This window comes from Odocoileus virginianus, chromosome 32, assembly GCF_023699985.2.
Source record: "Odocoileus virginianus isolate 20LAN1187 ecotype Illinois chromosome 32, Ovbor_1.2, whole genome shotgun sequence".
Classification (NCBI taxonomy): Eukaryota; Metazoa; Chordata; class Mammalia; order Artiodactyla; family Cervidae; genus Odocoileus; species Odocoileus virginianus.
This window is the reverse complement of record NC_069705.1, coordinates 7287953-7305935: the sequence shown is the minus strand read 5'-3', so window position 1 is coordinate 7305935 and position 17983 is coordinate 7287953. Positions and strand designations below refer to the sequence as shown.

The 17983-nt window shown below is 46.6% G+C and overlaps 1 protein-coding gene across 3 annotated transcripts in view; it reads left to right on the top strand.

Annotated features, from left to right (window-relative positions):
• UBE2E2 (ubiquitin conjugating enzyme E2 E2) overlaps positions 1 to 17983 on the top strand; it is a 356286-nt gene that overhangs the window by 162796 nt on the left and 175507 nt on the right. The window lies entirely within an intron of this gene.

Here is a 17983-nt window from a genome sequence, read left to right as displayed (position 1 = left end):
AAAAAAATCTTTGGTTATTTGGGTTCCTGGGGTTACTTGTAGGACACTGGTCATTTTATTTCTTTTAATTTTAATTTTTCCCTTTTTTGCCTTTTTATTTTGAAATAATTTCAGGGTTACGGGGAGTTGCAAGAATAGGAAAAACAATTTTTATGTACCCTTTGGTCATATTCCCCAAATGTTGAAGCTTTACCACATTTACTTAATTCTTTCTCTCTTCTACAAACACACGGACAAGCTTTTGTTTTTTTTGCTTCGTTTTTTTTTTTGGCTGGTCTGTTTGAAATCTAGTTGTAGATGTGGTGCCTTTTTACCTCTAAATAAGTTGACATATATTTCCTAAAAACCAAGGTATGCTTTTATATAATCAGAGTGTGTTTGTAATCATCAGGGTATTGCACTGATATACGTGTTCCTATCTAGTCTGCAAACCTTGTGTAAATGTCCTCAGTTGTCCCCAGAGGAGGCACTGTGATGCTGGCCCCAAAGACACAGCAGGCACAGCCCTATGGGCGAGGTTCTGCAAGGTGACTGGTCTGCCTGGTACATAGGTGCCACTGTTTTAAGAAGGCTGAAGAACCAGCCAGTGTAAGGAGACTAAGATGTCAGAAAAGGGAAATAAGGGCTTGTTACCACAGACTGTGTCTCAGAGTGGGAGGGAAAGGGTTGTGTGTGTGTGTGTGTGTGTGTTCTGTAAACTGTAAATGTCATTATTGGGACAGCGTTATTTTTTAAATACTAGTTTCATAATAGTCTAAAATAGATTTATAGTGTACATGTAAACAAAACTTTAGGAGTGAGAATTTATCTTGGCTGTATTAACACATTAAGGGCTCATCAAAATTTTTATAGGGTATCTATGAGGTGCTGTGTCCAGAGATGATGGAAAGATTTAGAAACATGACCACTGTCCCAAGGAGACATAAAATCTCAGCTTTTTTTTTTTCAGCCTATGCCTCTCTTGTACAAACAACCGAAGCACATGCCCTCTTTAATTTAAAATCTCAAAGTAAATTAAACTCAGGTATTCTCTACCATGTGAGTCTGTTTGCTTCCTGAGTTTGTGTAATGAAGGATGCCTCATTATTTATGAAATATGTTTGGTCCCTAGATTGTGGATAGTGAATAGTAATAAAAGCTTGAATAGCGAAGGAAAACAGCTCCACCTTAAAGAGTTTGTTGTTTCTTGAGTTTGGATAGGGTGGCTTTAGTTAGGGAGAATTTAGACTATAAGGGGTATGTGTATCACATCTTAAAATAATAAAACTGTAATAGATGGAATGAAGTGGTGATCTAAGACAGTATTTTACCCCTCCATCACTGCTGCACCCTCTACCCTTTGAATATGAGGATACTCCACAAGAATATGCGTTCCTCTCTAAAAATAACGGTCACAGAAATTTAATCACTAGATTATGGTAATATCTTAATGTTCTGTTTATGCTGACTTAACGGTTGTTTATATACATATGCACAGAGATGAAATGGTTTAGCAAGTAAATTAAAATGTGGGGTATGAAAGGAATTAAAGGACTTGGTCCACATAACAATAGTACTACAGTTGTTAAAAGATAAGGTCTGTAACTGATTATGCCGAGACCGATGGCAGGGTAGAAAGCCCTTTTTTGAAATAAGCCTTAATAATGCAGACTGGTGAATAATAGATAATATTCTGCTAAAATGTAATCAGTTCATTCAACAACTTGAGTACCTAATGTATGCCCGACTCTGTGTGGACTGTATCTGAGTGGAGCCTGGCCATGTGAACACTGGACTCTAGTGGAGTTCTCTGCGCTCAAGAGGCAGTGTTTGTGGTCTGGAGACAGGGCTTGACTGTGCATCTGGCTCTTGCACTTACTAACTTACCTGGTGGCTCAGAGGGTAAAGCATCTGCCTACAATGTGGGAAACCCAGGTTCGATCCCTGGGTTGGGAAGATCCCCTGGAGAAGAAAACGTCAACCCACTCCAGTATTCTTGCCTGGAGACTCCCATGGACAGACAGCCCACGGGGTCGCAAAGACTCGGACGTGATTGAGCAACTTCACTTTCTTGTACTTACTTAGCTGCTTGAACTTGGGCGAACTGTTAAACTCTATGTGCCCCCGCTCCTCCATGTGGTTAACAAAGGAGAGAAGGCGGAGAATTCTAAAAGCATCTACCTCGTGGGTTTTGTGAGGATTAAACAAACAAATGTATGAAGGGCTTGGAAAAATGCCTAGTATAATAAACGTCAGTTATTTTTATTTTTTTAATGTGAAGACAGATAGTTAGAAACAAGTGCGTGTTAAAGGAACATTGGCCTGGTCTGGAGGGTCAGAAAAGGCTTTCTTGGGGATGTCCCTTGTGGCCTGGCTGACTGCATAGGGAAAGAATCCCAGGCTGAGAACAGCAGGCGTGGCGGCCTGGAAGAATCCAGGGCAGAGTAAGGCGGGGACCCAGCCAGGCTGCGTCTCCTGTGGCCTCGGAGAGCCTTCAGAAGGGTGGTTGTAAGGAAGGAAGATTCTCATCTTAAAAGGATCGTTGTGCACGCATTCTGAAAAATGTTTGGAGCACACTGTTGACAAGTAGTAAGATGGTAGCTGGGAGTAAGGTGGGAGGTGGATGGAAGCGGGCACATCAAAATATATGTGGGTCGTCAAATAACATGACTGCATGTTTTACTGGGTGTGAGGGTGAGGGAGAAGAAACGCCGGTGCGGACTCCCAGGATAGCAGATAGAAGGGAAATACGTGCAGGTGAGTTCAGAGAACAGAGGGATGTTCTGTTGTAAAAAGAGACGGAGGATGTCATAGAGGGTTTGCTGATAATCTTGAGGAAGTTGGAAGCAGTGATTCTCACGGTGTGGTCCCTGGGCACTTGTTAGAAATGTGAGATGTGAGGCCCCAGCCTGGACTGACCGTCAGAAGCGCTGGGTGTGAGACCTTCCGGGCCGTGTTTTAACAAGCCCTCGGATGGCTCACATGGTTCTGATGCCCGGGGAAAATGGAAAACACCGTTCTCAGAGGCACAGTGGAGCAGTTTAGGAAGAGGGACAAGTGCATGTCAGAGCCAAGGACCTGACTGCTTTTGTGGAACGAGAGGACTTCGGGGGCAGGGAGCCAGCTAACTATAGCCAGTACAACAGATGTAGTCCTCTGCCTGTTCTGGAAGAGTCCACCACCTAAGAATGGCTTTATTGGTTTCTGTGGTTGAAATGGGCTTCCCAGGTGGTGCTCATGGTAAAGAATGCATTTCCCAATGCCTGAGACATGGGTTTGATCCCTGGGTCGGGAAGATCCCCTGGAGAAGGAGATGGCAACATGCTCCAGTATTCTTGCCTGGAGAATCCCATGGACGGAGGAGCCTCATGGGCCACAGTCCTTGGGAATAAACATGGGAAGTAGGGTTCCTCAGCACCGTCTGCTTTTTGCCAAAGTAGTGGCTGTGTTGGGGAATGTCTGATCTCGTGGTCTTGGTCTTTCTGCTCTGTCCAGCTTTGGGGACTGGATGGCGCATCACCAAGAACCAAAGAATGCAGGTCTTAGGAGAGATATGGTAGTGACAGCGTCAGATTTGGAAAATTCAGGAGACACTTCCCTTTACACCCATGGTGAACTCCGTATAAAATGTCTATTTAAAGGGATGTGTGCTAAGTGAACATTTTCAGCCCATCTCTATATTGCATTTCCCTAATTTTATTTTTTTATTTCTTTAACAGTAGAATAAATCTTCTGAAAATTATTAGAAATGCCATCATTTCTGCCAGGAGAATTCAAGAAATTCTGAAGGAAAAATAACACCTTAACGATGATGATGCATCTTATTTCTGGATTTAAACCTTGAAATCAGGTCTCAGAAACACAAACTTCATAGTAAATACTTTGTTGTTAGTGTAATTATGAGAAAACTAGTAGAACACACACTTTTTCTTCTTACAAGTTACAGCTACATATGATGCACTCAGAAATAAAATGCAAACTAAAAATTTAGCAATGTAAAAGCCAATTCAAATTATTTACAAAATTATGTGCACAGTTCATGGGCTTCCCAAGTAGCTCAGTGGTAAAGAATCTGCCTGCAATGCAGGAGACCCAGGTTCAATCCCTGGGTCGGGAAGATTCCGTGGAGGAGGAAATGGCAACCCACTCCAGTATTCTTGCCTGGAGAATCCCATGGAGGAGCCTGGTGAGCTACAGTCCACAGGGTCACAGAGAGTCAGACACGACTGAGTGACTGACCACGCGTGTGCACAGTTGAGTTTTCTTCTCCTCCCAAGCAGGACCTTTACGTTATTATTCACAGCACACTGTTTGCATCATGGGCTTCCCTGGTGGCTCAGCTGGTAAAGAATCCACCTGCAATGCAAGAAACCAGGTTCCATCCCTGGGTCGGGAAGATCGCCTGGAGGAGGGCGTGGCAGCCCACTCCAGCATTCTTGCCTGGAGAATTCCATGGACAGAGGAGCCTGGCGGGCTATAGTCCATGGGGTCACACAGAGTCAGACACGACTCAGGGACTAAACCATGACCATTTCATTATGAAATACATTTATTTATGTTAACATTTGCTAGTGTGAAAATGGAAAAAAAAAAATCCTGTATAGACCATGTGTGGGCTCTTTCTCGCTTTGCTGAAGTACTTGCATCCTCCTTTGGCACCTGAGTTGAGAGTTACACTCCTTCCTCTCTTGCACAGCAGGTTGCTTTGATTACTCCCTTCTCTTGAACATTCTAATATTTCAAAGCATGAAAACAGCAACACATTCCTGTCTGAACTATTATCATTCCATTGATCAAACAAAATGCTGCTGATGAGATTTTATGAAGCCCTGTTAATGTAGTTTTGCAGAGATTCTGAGCTTTTATCTTGCAAAATAGATTTACCAGAATACCAAAGTCAGGAAACCCTATTTCTGTTATAAAGACATGTAAACGTTCCTACAGATTAGAATTCTTGGCTAATCTCTTCGCCTAATAAACCACATGTAGTCATAAAAGAAACAGAAAGCAATGAAGTGAGCTGTTGTACATGTGAGTGTGTGTGTGAGTGCATGTATGTGTGTGTGAGAGTGTGTGTGAGAGTGTGTGTGTGAGTGTGTGTGTGAGTGTGAGAGTGTGTGTGTATGTGTGTGTATATGTGAGTGTATGTGTGTATGTGACTGTGTGTGTGTGTCTGTGTATGTGTGAGTGTGTGAGTGTGTGACTGTGTGTGAGTGTGTGTGTATGTGTATGTGAGTGTGTATGTATGTGTATGTGAGTGTGTGTATGTGTGTGTGTGTGTGTGTATGTGAGTGTGTGTATGTGTATGTGAGTGTGTGTGTGTGTATGTGTGTGTGAGTGTGTGAGAGTGTGTGTGACTGTGTGTGAGTGTGTGTGTGTGTGTGTATGTGTGTGTGTGTATACTTCTGCAACCCTTCTTTCAGGATCCCATGCCTTTCAGTACCGCAGTCAGGTACAAAAATTCACTTAATGTCAACTCACATAGAAAACCAAGTCCCTATCAAATTGTATCAAGTTGGCCAAGAAGCTCATTCAGGTTTCATAAATGTTTTGGGAAAACCCAGGTGAACTTTTTGGCCAATCCAATGTGGACCTTTAAACCCTCAGATTCCTTTATTTTCACCCTGAGATTCCCTTCCTTCCCGCTCTCCCTCCCTCCCCTTCTCCCTCCTTCTCTCCTGCTTCTGCTGGTACTTGGGCCTTGTTCTGGGTGCAAGAGATGCGGCTGTGAACAGCCGCTGAAGAGACATGTCCTTCAGCCTGTGGTCTAGTGTGCAGGACAGGTAGTCCTCAAAGGACAGCCGAGGAAGAGGAGCATGCGCACCTTGTGCTCCGCGGACAAGTAAAACTTGGGCTTCTGCTGGAGAAGGACTGTGTGCCCAGAGTGCGTGGTTAGGGGGGCCTCTCGGGAGGTGATGGTGAAGCTGTGGCCTGGTGGTCTTAGAAGGAATGTCATGTTAGTGTCTTTGGGGAGGACATTCTGACTAGAGAGGCCCCTGCAGAACCTGAGGCAGGAGTCAGGTCACTGAAAGAAGGCCGGGTGGCTGGGAAGTGTGGTGAAAAGGTGGTGCAAGGTGAGCCCGGGGTGGTGAGCAGATGCCGTGTAAGCCGGGGAAGGAGTATGGATGAAGTCCTCAAAGAAGAAGAATGATGCAACCTCTGAGGAGCGAGTCAGTTTACTCTGTGCCAAGGACTCCGCTTGGCTTCTTTTCATGTATTATCCAATTTAATTCTTGAAATTCTATGATATAAATACTGATATTCTCATTTTTCAGATGAGAATACAGAGACTCAGAGAGAGTTCAATAAGATCACGTGTCTATGAAGTGGAAACAAAACAGCTCTTTGCAGCTGGTCCAGTGGGTTGCAAAGCCTGTGCTCTCAACTGCCTGCTGTGGGGAATCTGTAGTGTTCTTAGCTTTCCCCTCTGTCCCCTTTGTCCCTCAGAAAGCTTCTCCTTCAGCCGTGCCGGTGCTGGGACGTGGCCAAGCCCTTGACACTCCCCTGAAACTGGCTCCCCACCTTCCTGTATTTTATGTCTCCCACTGTCACTCTCGGCCCCTTCCTTGGTAACGTACCCTGTCTTTGCAGAACATAAACTTAGAGTAAGATTGGGGCGTTCTGCAACAGCGTCCAAGCAATGTCAGCCCCAGGACAGCGGTCCTGCTTGGTGACCACCAGTGCTTCCGCATGAAGTGCACGGGCGATGGGCTGAGAAAGCCATTCTAGCCAGAACGATTTTCAGATTTTTCTAGTTTCCCTCAGTGTTAGTGTACTCCTTAAACATGAGTAGTGATTAAGGATCAGAATTGAGAATGTTTAGAAAATGCCTCCAGAACTTTAATCCGGGAGCTGATAATTTGTATTTCAAGAATACAATTAGGGACGTCCCTGGCGGCCCCGCGGATAGGAATCCGCCGGCCTGTGTGGGGGCCCATGTTCAGTCCCTGACCCGGAGAGACCGCACGTGCTGCGGAGCAGCTAAATCTGTGCGCCGCCACCGCTGAGCCTGTGCTCTGGAGCCCTTGAACCGCCAGACCGGACCCACGCGCTGCAGCTGCTGAAGCCCGCGTGCCCAGAGCCCGCGCTCCACCCCACGGGAAGCCACTGCAGCCCGCAACCCCCAACAGAGGGGAGCCCCGCAGCCTGCAACAGACGGGAGCCCCCGCAAACAGAGGGGAGCCCCTGCCCCCTCACCCCGCACCGGAGAGGAGCCCGAGCAGCGCTGAAGTCACAGCGCAGCCGAAAATGAATGAATGAATAAACAAAAAATACGTTAGTTATTTTAGCCACACGTCATGAAGGTTTCCAACCATATTATACAAATATACGTGTGTGTATGGCTTCCTTTCATTAGATACAAAATAGAAAAAACAACTTCATCTGACTTATGTTTAGGTGTATAGCTGCAGTGTCATTAGAATTACAGTATATGAAATAAAGTTCCTGTTCCAGTTATGTGCTTTTAAATGGGTATCTATTAGCAGTAACACAAAGGCACATTTTGACGTCAGTAATTTTCCAAGATACTCCCTTCAGATCCAGCGCTAGTCACCTGGCAGCTATGACTCTGCTGAAGACCCAGAGGGAGCCTACAGCCTGTCTGCACCCCAGTCCCGTCCGTGGATGTGGTTGAGCCTGGCCCCCCTTGCTCAGCCTCCGGCTGGACGGGCTGCAGGCTGCCTGGGGACGGGCATGGAGGCCACGGGTGCACGTCGGAGGCTGCTTTTAGAAAGGGAGGGGCAGTGGCCGGCTGATGGGCAGGGAGGGGTTAGCTTAGAGTTAATAAAAATTCTTTCATAAAATGAGGCAAAGATTACAAAGCAAAACTTAATGAAACTGAAATGAATTTAATCTCTTGAATCAATGTGATTATTTTTGTACAGTTATCACTTGCCCTTTGCAGTACTTGATGTGATCATTCAGGGAAATACCCGTAGGCAGGATTTCATGGTCGTTGCAGCAACGGTCAGAAGCAGATAAAAACTGTACCTCTTAAACATTTTCAGTTTCACTTTCCTGGGATCTAATAAAATGAGTCTTGTGCCGTGCACTGCCAAGGCCTGATTTTAAAATGCAGCCTTGTGATTTGTTCCGTTGTTCGTCGATTGTGGACGTCAAGTGATGCAACGCTGCGTGGAAAAGTTTGCTGTTGGCTCTGCACACGGGTTCTAGGAGTAATGCTGCAGCCAGGCAGTCGGGCTCTGCCATCGGCATGTTGAATCCTCCCTGTGACTCCATGTGATGAGTGCCATGATAGAGGGGCAGTGGCTTTAAAAATAGTCACAGAAAGGCAAAAGCGCTCTGCTTACAGCGAGAGGAGACTCCGCCCTGTCAGTGACCAGAGAGTGGGCCGTCAGCGTGTCTCTCATGATCGTCTGTGGCTCTTTCTTTAGCCTCTCTCGCCGCCCTCGTTTTCTCTGTGGTTCTCTGCAGGGACTGGAAGCCAAGTACTGCTGACCGTATCTGAGAAACAACCTCTGCCTGTAATCTCTGGATTCCCCTTCTGTGACGTTACTCTCTAAGAGAATGATGTTGGATTACACACACCGAGGCATAATACACTTGTTTCTTTATAAACTCAGTAATAATGGGATTCTGCATGTTGGAATAACGTATGATGCATATCTGTATTGGTGTCGATCGAACATTGGCTTTTTATGTGACTGCAGTAAGATTTGAACTGTGTAAACTATTAAACTATTCTTCCCACCCCTCCCTCTCCACTTAACTCTGCATTCATCAAAAGTAAATGCCCAGATCAGTGGAGTGTTTCTGTAACAGGTGAGAATTACCTTAGACCTACTCCCCATTGGATTCCCAGGCGGCGCTAGTGGTAAAGAACCTGCCTGCCAAATGCAGGTGATGAAGAGACGAGGCTTTGATCCCTGGGTCGGGAAGATCCCCTGGAGAAGGGAATGGCAACCCACCCCAGTGTTCTTGCCTGGAGAATCCCATGGACAGAGGAGCCTGGTGGGCTGCAGTCTGTGGGGTCGGAAAGAGTCGGACACGACTGAGCACGCACGCTTACTCCCCGTGACCCACAGGCTTAGCGTCATCATCACATAGACCGATTGTTCCTACATGAAACTCTGAGTCTGCTTTTCTTGTTATTTGATGAATAGATCACTTGAATGACTGTTAGAAATATAGCATTTGAAATTGAACAGGTCATGAGTGAAAACTAGCTACTGTTTTTCTCTTTTTTAAAAAAATTCTGTTTTATCGGTGTGTTCGTAGCAGTCACAGGTACCTTGTTTTGCAAAGATTTTTTTGAGGTCAGCATTCGTGGCAGTTTAAGAAGCAGATTTTAACGCTCTGTGCTTAAGGTAACGGGCTTTAGCACTCAGTTCAGTTCCGTCGCTCAGTCGTGTCCGACTCTTTGCGGCCCCAAGGACGGCAGCATTAGCACTCCAGTATTTGTCAAACCTGTTAAGTCTGTGGTCAGGACTCGTTTGGCAATGGGCAGAGGCACTTTGCCTGTAAATTCCCATCAGTTTTCTGTGCTGTCTAATCATATTAAATTGTGGATATTTTGAGTGCAAGAGAATCTGAGATACAAGTAGCTTACCATAGTCTGTTGCCCATTTTTCTACTTAGTTCAGCCACTTTGTTAGTATTAGGAAGTCTGACTTGTGTACTTTGACTCAGGTATTTAGGTATTTCTCTGATGTGAAATAAAGTGTGGACAAAATTGATGCTGCTTATAACCCGGGTATTTTTGAGAAATATAGCAATGGATTTCTCTGTAATATCCTTGGGTTTATTTTCACTGAAAAATTTTATAGATGATAAGTCACATGGTGTAGGATAACATGCGAGACAGATTGCAGTTTGAATTCCAAATCTTTTTGCTTTGTAGACTTCGTCAGTTCTGCTAACTCTGTGAGCGTTTGCATGAGTTTTCCAAAGCATGAGTGATATACCTACCTCGTTGAGCTGTGAGAACAGAATAGGGTTATGTGAAACGTCCAACACAGTCGCTGGTGCCTTTCTTCAAGTTCTAAAGTTCCAGCGCTTCTAAGTGGCGCATATCAGTCAAAAGTCAGGTTCTCTAACAGACAGAAATGGGTTTTTAGTCACAGCATGTGTTACCAGCTGGTAGAAAGTCTGGGTCCTGGCAGATGGTCATGCAGAGCTATAACATTTTTGGCTAATTTTTCCCTGTAAAATTCTGTTAAGGCCTTTTCTCAAGAATTCTAAACATCAGTAAGAATTGGGTGAAAAGAAAGGAGAGGCGCTGGGAGATGTCCAGGCCCTCGACTGGGGGGTGTTGAGAACGGGCCGTCCGGTGAGACACAGAACAGATGATGAAGACGAGGGAGGTCTGAGAGAGACAGCCGAGCAGACGCATCGGCTCATCCACGTTTAATTTAGTTTTAGCTTTGCTTAGAACCTGTGTAGTTCCCAAGATGACTCATTTTGTTGTTGTTTAGTTGCTAAGTCGTGTCTGGCTGTTTTGCAACCCCATGGCTTGTAGCCCGCCATGCTCCTCTGCCCATGGGATTCTCCAGGCTAGAACACTGGAGTGGGCTGCCATGCCCTCCTCCAGGGGATCTTCCCGACCCGGGGTTTGAACCCCCGTCTCCTACATTGGCAGGCAGATTCTTCAGTGCTGAGTCATAAGAAAGAATGAATTAATACAATTTGCAGCAACATGAATGGACCTGGGGATTATCATACTAAGTGAAGTAAGTCAGAGAAAGACAGTATCATGTGATATTGCTTATATGTGGAATCTTAAAAAAAAAAAATGACACAAATGAACTTATTTACAAAACAGACTCACCGACTTGGAGATTGAACTTATGGTTACCAGGGGAAAAGGGTGGGGAGGGTGGGATAAACAGATACACACTTCTCTATTTAAAATAGATAACCAATGAGGACATACTATATAGCACAAGGAATTCTGCTCAGTATTCTGTAATAATCTAAATGGAAAAAGACTGAAAAAGAACAGATATATGTAGACATACAATTGATTCTCTTTGCTGTGCACCTAAAAATGAACAGCGTTGTTAACAACTATAGTCCAGTATAAACTAGAAGATCTGGCGGTTATTTTCCAGTTTCCTCCTCCTGTCTTCCTTTTGCTACCTCCCTTTCCTGATCTCCATCTATGTTTCTTCCTTCTTTGTCGCAGTGAGGCGGCGTCCTGAGAAGGACAGGTTCACATCCTGGCTCAGTCACTCACCACTTGTCTGATCTCAGACTGATCTTGTTCATTCTCTGAGCACGTGTCCATTTCCGTATCTGAAAACTGGAGAGAATAATGCCTAATTTATGAGGTTATTGGGAAAAATGAGGAAACAGGTTTCAGGAACTCGTTTAGGAAGTAGGAGTTTTTAATATTATTATTAGGCATCCGGTTGAAACTACAGAGTAACAAGGCATAATAAAGCACAAATAAATAAATGTGATGATTTATGGGCTGCTCAGAGTGTCCCAGGTGGCACTAGTGGTAAAGAAAACGCCTGCAAAGGCAGGAGATACAACAGATGAGGGTTCGATCCCTGGATCGGGAAGATCCCCTGGAGGAGGAAATGGCAGCCCACTCCAGTGTTCTTGCCTGGAGAATCTCATGGACAGCGGAGGCTGGTGGGCTACAGTCCATGGGGTCGCAAAGAGCAGGACACGACTGAAGCAACTTAGCATGCATGTGTGAAAACTAAATAAAGGTTTTGGTTAAAGAGGGGTCGAAACTAACCATTAGAATGAGTTTTCTAAAAATTATCTGTGGAGTTATCCACTAACCCTGTCTTCTGACACCGTGATAATTGAGTTGACTGTAAGAAAGATGGAATAAGGAAGCAGTTCTCCTGCCAACTTAGAGAAACTGGGCGTGCCCAGAGGCAGGCTTGTCCAGCCTTATTGGAGGCAATACTTTAAAACCCAGCCAGCAGTGCTTGAGACTTCCCTGGTGATGAATTGCCTGCCAAACTCTGCCACCAAGCATTCCATTTAATTCACTTATCTCTCCTGGCATAGCTTCCTTACAAAGCCCGTGCCCTCACAGGGGGAGAAAGGTCAGCAGGAAAGCCCATTCTAAATCTTAAAGCAACGGCTACCCGTGATATTTTGAATTCGCGGGCTATTTTCTCCCCAGACTCCTCAGTCGTTTTGGAGACATAGTTTTCTTCACTTTCACAAGCTAAAGATACTCTCCACAGGATGTCATCAAGATGGCATAGTCTTTCTTTTTCTCGGGAGAGCCCGGGCTGTCAGAATGGCCCCCAAAAGAGGGCTGGCCACTGCGCACGTGGCCCGTAGGCTCCCCGCAGCCTCCTCCCGCCTCCGGGAGCCTGTGTCCGGAACCAGCCCGGCCGGCGTCTGGGGAGAGGCTAAAGCCCCGGTGAGGCCCGAGACGGGCTGGCCCCACGTAACAGCCCGCTTCCCCGCGTGTCGTCTCATCTCTGACCGCAGCGTGGGGCTCGGTGTCCACGGACGCCAAGTCACGTCCCAACGTCTTGATGTCTTGATTAGCTGGAGGGATCTGTTTTGAAAAATTTCAAGCTTGAAGTGGTGAAAATGCGCAAACACAGAGAAAAGTGGGGACTCAGACTCCAGGCACCTCAGTGACTGCCGCTGCCGCCAGTGACGGCTGGGCTGTTTTGTCTGTCTTGTCTCTCCCAGACTTCTCCCGCCTTCTGTGGTTGAGGCGTCTGTTTGTGTGTGGAGTGTTTTCGAAGAAAATGCCAGTCCTCGTATGATTAGACTCCCACAGAAAACCTGAAACTTTCAAGTCTTGGACCCGTGCCTCCGTCCACCTCCCCTCCCCACCTTGGGAAGAATGGCCAGTAGTACAGGGAGGTAACAGAATGGTTTCCCAGAGAGTTCTGATTTTACAGTTTTTTTGTTTTTCATGGTGGGGGGAATCGAGTGATATATTTCGAAGCAGGCTCTGGCTGGGGGACTTGAGCCTGGGCAGAAGGTGTGCAGGCAAGGCCGCCCCCTGATTCCGGGGCCCGGCGCGGGTGGAAGTGCCCTGTCGCCCGAGCTTGACGGAGGATCTGCTAAATACGCTAGCGCAGGTGATGGTGTCTCCGTAAGGCAGCGCTGAGATAATCCTGCTTACGGTTCTATATTTAGTGGGACAGAGCCCTTAGGAAAAGACTTACAAAGAAATGCTTTCCAGGCATTTTTTGGAAAAGGGTTATTTAAAGCCAGGTAGGTAATGTGTTTGTGGCCCCAAGATCAAGTTGTCAGTCTCCTCGGGTGCCTGTATGGAGATTCCGCCTTTCTCTTTTTGTGCTCCTGTAGTGTTTTCGAAGGAAGGCCATCTAGTATTGATTGGGCGGGATATGGCGTCGGAACCGCCCTGCGGCCGCCGCCGCGGAGGCTCGGGCAAGGCTCAGCTCTGGGGCCTCGGCCGTGGCCGCCTCCCGGGGGCCGTGTCCTCAGGGAGCGACGCGCAGAACCGGGATCGGAAGTGCACTCCCCGCGTTGAAGCCCGGAACTGGGACTCGGGAGGCGTGTTTTGACGACCGTGAAGGCTGCCCACCCGAGCAGGCCCCGCCGGGTCTCCGGGTCTCGGAGACGCGCGAGTTTTGCCGGCGCTGCAGCTCAGACCTTTCCCTCCGAGGGTGCTCGCTGCGTGGAGTCCGCGTGTCGGCTTTGTGGCTTCGCTCTCCACGGATGGAGTCTCAGGCGTGAGCACAGGGTTGTGTTGGATCGTGCTGACTCCCCGCAGGGCTGTACACGGGCGCTCTCGGGAGTCAGCGCGGTTTCCCGTGACCCGAGCGGGCGCTGCGTCTCCTCCGCGGGCAGCGCTTAGGGCCGAGGGGCCCCGGCCCCGGGGAGGAGCGGCGGGCAGCGCGCCGGCCTGAGCGTGGGCCTCACCAGGCCTGCTGGCGCCTCCTGGTTAGGAAGCGTGGTTCTGACGGGTTTGTCTGCTGGGCGGCTGTTCCCGGCGCCGGCTGTGCTTTCTCAAGGGTGACGGAAGGCGTGTACCCGTGCTGTGTCGGCCACACGCCTGAGGAAGAGTGCAGGCCGACGAGTGTGCAGGGACCAGGGCACCGCGTGTCCGCTGCACCTTTGAACACTCAGGCAGCATCACTGATGCGGGGAAAGCGCAGCAGAAAGTTACAGGGGTTGACCGCTGGAAACCCGTGTGATCACGGAAGGAGACGGTGCTGGGCGGTGATGAGTGCTCAGTCGCTTCAGTCGTGTCGGACTCTCTGCAACCCCGTTGACTGTAGCCCGCCAAGCTCCTCTGTCCCTGGAGATTCTCCAGGCAAGAATACTGGAGTGGGTTGCCATTCCCTTCTCCAGGGGATCTTCCTGATTCAGGGATCGAACCCAGGTCTCCTGCATTGCAGGCTGAATCTTGAGCTTGACTATATCTGCAAAGGTGCTGTTTTAAAATAGATCGCATCTAGGAGTTCCCAGGGTTACAACTTGAACATAAGCTTTTTCAAGGAGGCAAGTTAACCCCAGTCCATAATCCAGGGTTACACAGATGTGTTAGTTTTCGGTGTTAGATTCAGAGTTGTGGTTTTATTTCCTCTTGGTTCTATTATAAAATTTTTAATTGCAGAATTAAAAAGTAGATGCTGGTTTTCTGAACATAGTGGGAACTCGTGTTAAGTGAGAGATGATTTAACTTTGTAGAGAATGTTTGCTTACATTTTTTGTTTTGTTTTTATTTTCTCTCTATAGCCTTTAAATAACAGTTTTAACCTTTACGGTATGATTTCTTGATTTTTTCCTTTTATTTTCAGTTGCTCACTACTCAACACAGATTTCAGAAAGACATGTCAAGAGAGTAAATACAGGGTGGGAGTTAACTAGCTGTCACCTCTGTTGTTTAGCACACACATAAAAATGAGGCGTGCATGTTCTGAATGTTTTAATAAACCTAGTCGATTATAGGGATTAGAGTTGAAGAATACTATGACTGAGGAAATGTGTAGTACTCTGTTTTTCTTTTTTACTGATTTTACCTTTACAGTAGTCCTGTGAAGTAAGTTAGAATATGTGTTGTATACATTTAAAAGATGGGGAAACGGAAGTATACAGAGTTAATGTGAATCCTGGTGTGTACCCAGCGAAGGTCTGTGTCCCATCCTCTCAGGGCATTTAGGTCTAGCGTGAAGTGTAGACTAGCAACACGCAGTCATGTTTAATGTTAGCGTGCCTGCTAGAGGTGCTGAGCTGTGACAAAAAGAAGTGAAAATTCTTAAGGAAAAACAGAGGGTAAACAGACCATTCCTTCCTTCCCTTTCCCCTTTTTTTTCCATCTCCCCCCTCTTGCCGCCCCTGGAACTCGCGTACAGTTTCTCAGTTTTAATAAGTTTGGTGAACAAATTAAAGAGAATGCTTGCGGCAGAGTAATGTGTTCTGAAGGATCAAGTGCGGATACACCACAGACCAGAAACTCAGGAGCAGGCACACTGTTCCAGCTCGGGGAAACCCAGGAGTCAGGCAGCAGTGTCTCCTGCACGTGAGGCCCCGGACGAAGGCGTCTCAGCCTCTGTCCTGCACGCGGCGCGTGCGGTCAGCGCGGTCCACACCCCCCGAGGGGCGTCACCTGCGGCTGGGAAGACGGGGCCCAGCGGGGTCCAGCAGGCCCGGGCTCTGCTCCAGATGCACCGGGTCTGCTGGTCTCTGGCCTAGCGCTCCTGGGGGAGGCGAGCCTCTGGTCCTCTGGTTCTCGGGGAGGAAGGTGAAGCTCTCTTGTTTTCTCCCTTGGAGATTCGAGGTGATCCCGGGCCTCACCAGCACGTCTGTTGGTTATTGAGGGCATCCTAGGAAGAGTTGGGGACTTCCCTAGTAGCTCAGCTGGTAAAGAATCTGCCTGCAATGCAGGAGACCCCATTTCAATTCCTGGGTCAGGAAGATCCGCTGGAGAAGGGATAAGCTACCCACTCCAGTGTTCTTCAGTTTCCCTGTGGCTCAGCTGGTGAAGAATCCGCCCACAATGCGGAAGACCTGGGTTTGATCCCTGGGATGGGAAGATCCCCTGGAAAAGGAAAAGACTACCCACTCCAGTATTCTGGCCTGGAGAATTCCATGGACTGTATAGTCCATGGGGTCTCAAAGAGTCGGACACGACTGCGTGGCTTTCACTTGACTTTTGCTAGGAAGAGTTGGGAGGAAAAAAAGATTGAAGTCAAATTTATATTTGTGAAATTAAATTAAAAATTTTCAATATTACAACTTAGAAGTATGCCAGTAGTTTCTTCTCCAATCATGTCTCACAAGCATGGTAGGAATGTCCTAGCTGTCTCCTTAACAGCAGTTTTCTTTCAGGCAGGTTGCTTAAGTCCTCTGTACTTCAGTTCCTTCCACCAGAAGACTCAGGCTGAGCATGAGGATTAGGCACTTAGTTCATGCACGCTGCCTTCCAAGGAGTCAGTGAGTGCTAGTTGTTGTTATAATTATATGCAGAATTTTAGTATTCATTAGTTTATAAAAAGCTTTAATGCATCTCTGTTAACCATGCGTTATTAAAATTAATAATTCTAATGAGAACAAAGTGAAATCACAGTTGTTTCTGTGTGTGAATAATTAAAACTGCAAGCAGTATGCTCTCATGACACTGTGGACTCCATTCGTAGCTAACTTACGTTCACGGAAGTGGCGGACCCTCCAGACACAATGATTATAATCACATATTTAATTAAGTGGGACAACTTTCAATGTATATAAATGCCGCTAATGTATATAACTGTTTCTAATGTAGATAAATGGCCTTGGTTAATAAAATGCATTGCAGTTGTTTATAATTTCCATTCTCACTATCATAAAATTTATTTTTGGTGTTTTTAAAGAAAAGATTGTTGTTGTTATTCAAAATCCTTTACCTTCTAAAGGAGCTTATTTGTACACTAACTCATTTTGGAAGGATATAGTTTTATTTAGTAATAGTGGCAGCGGCAAGACTAACGTGGTTTTAGAGCACTTTCAAAGGCAGAATGCTTTTAGCTGACATTTCTTACTGGACAGCTTTGACAAGCTTAAAGTATCTAACCACTCTGTGCCAGGTTAGAGGTAGATAGATGATTAGCAGAATTCCTGCTGGGTGAATAGTAAATTCAAACAGTAAGATTGGAATATCGATTCTTCAAGATGTTTAGAAAATGCAGCTCAATTAAGTTAAGTTTGGGTGCCTATTTCTACCATAGGAAAGACTCAAGAGACAATTCTTTCCCCTCATACCTTTATTCAAGCACACTTGCAACATGACATTCGGGTGCAGGGATTCTCAAGGTGTGGTCCAGTCCCCAGAATCAGCATCACTTGTGGAAGGTGTTAGAAATAGTCAGCCTCCTGTCCCTCCCCTTAGAGAATCAGAAACTCTGGTCTGAAAGCCCAGAAACCTGTGTTTTAACAGCCCTTCCAGGTAATTCTGATGCAACCGAAGCTTGAGTATATCATTGCTCTTTATCATACTGGCTCTTGGCAATCCGATGGAAATTTTAAGGAAAAACTGACAAGCTAGGGAAAGTATTGTCAAGATGCTTATTGAAAAAATATAAACTTCAGCTCACACGTGATTAACATTAGGCAAAAATTTCCCTTCAGCTTTGTAACAGAAACAAATGATAAGTGTTTTAAGCCATTAATTAGAAATTCATATCATACTGATTTCTGCAGTGGTATGGCTAATATCCCTTTGGTTGTAACTTTCCTTGACACTGTTTTAAGTCTCCGCCTTTCTTTAAGGAAAAGACTGAAAGCTCTAAATTTCAAGTTCCAGCTGTGGCCATTAAGGTCAGGCCAGCCTCACCATCTGGTAACCCCCTGCGCACCGGCTTCCCTCACCTCCCAGGGACTCGGCCAGCCTGAACGCGTTGACTGCCCTCAACCTCTAATGGTCCACCTCCACCTTCTGGCACGAGAGATGCAGTTCCCGCTGTCTGGAAGCACCCTCCCCCCCGGCTCTTCACTGTGGCCCGCTCATTCTTCAGGTTGAGCTTAGACGTCTCCTGAAGCAGCCTCCGCTGGCCTTCCCTCCGCTCACAGAGACATGCACGCTGGGCGGTGCCGGCTCGTGTGC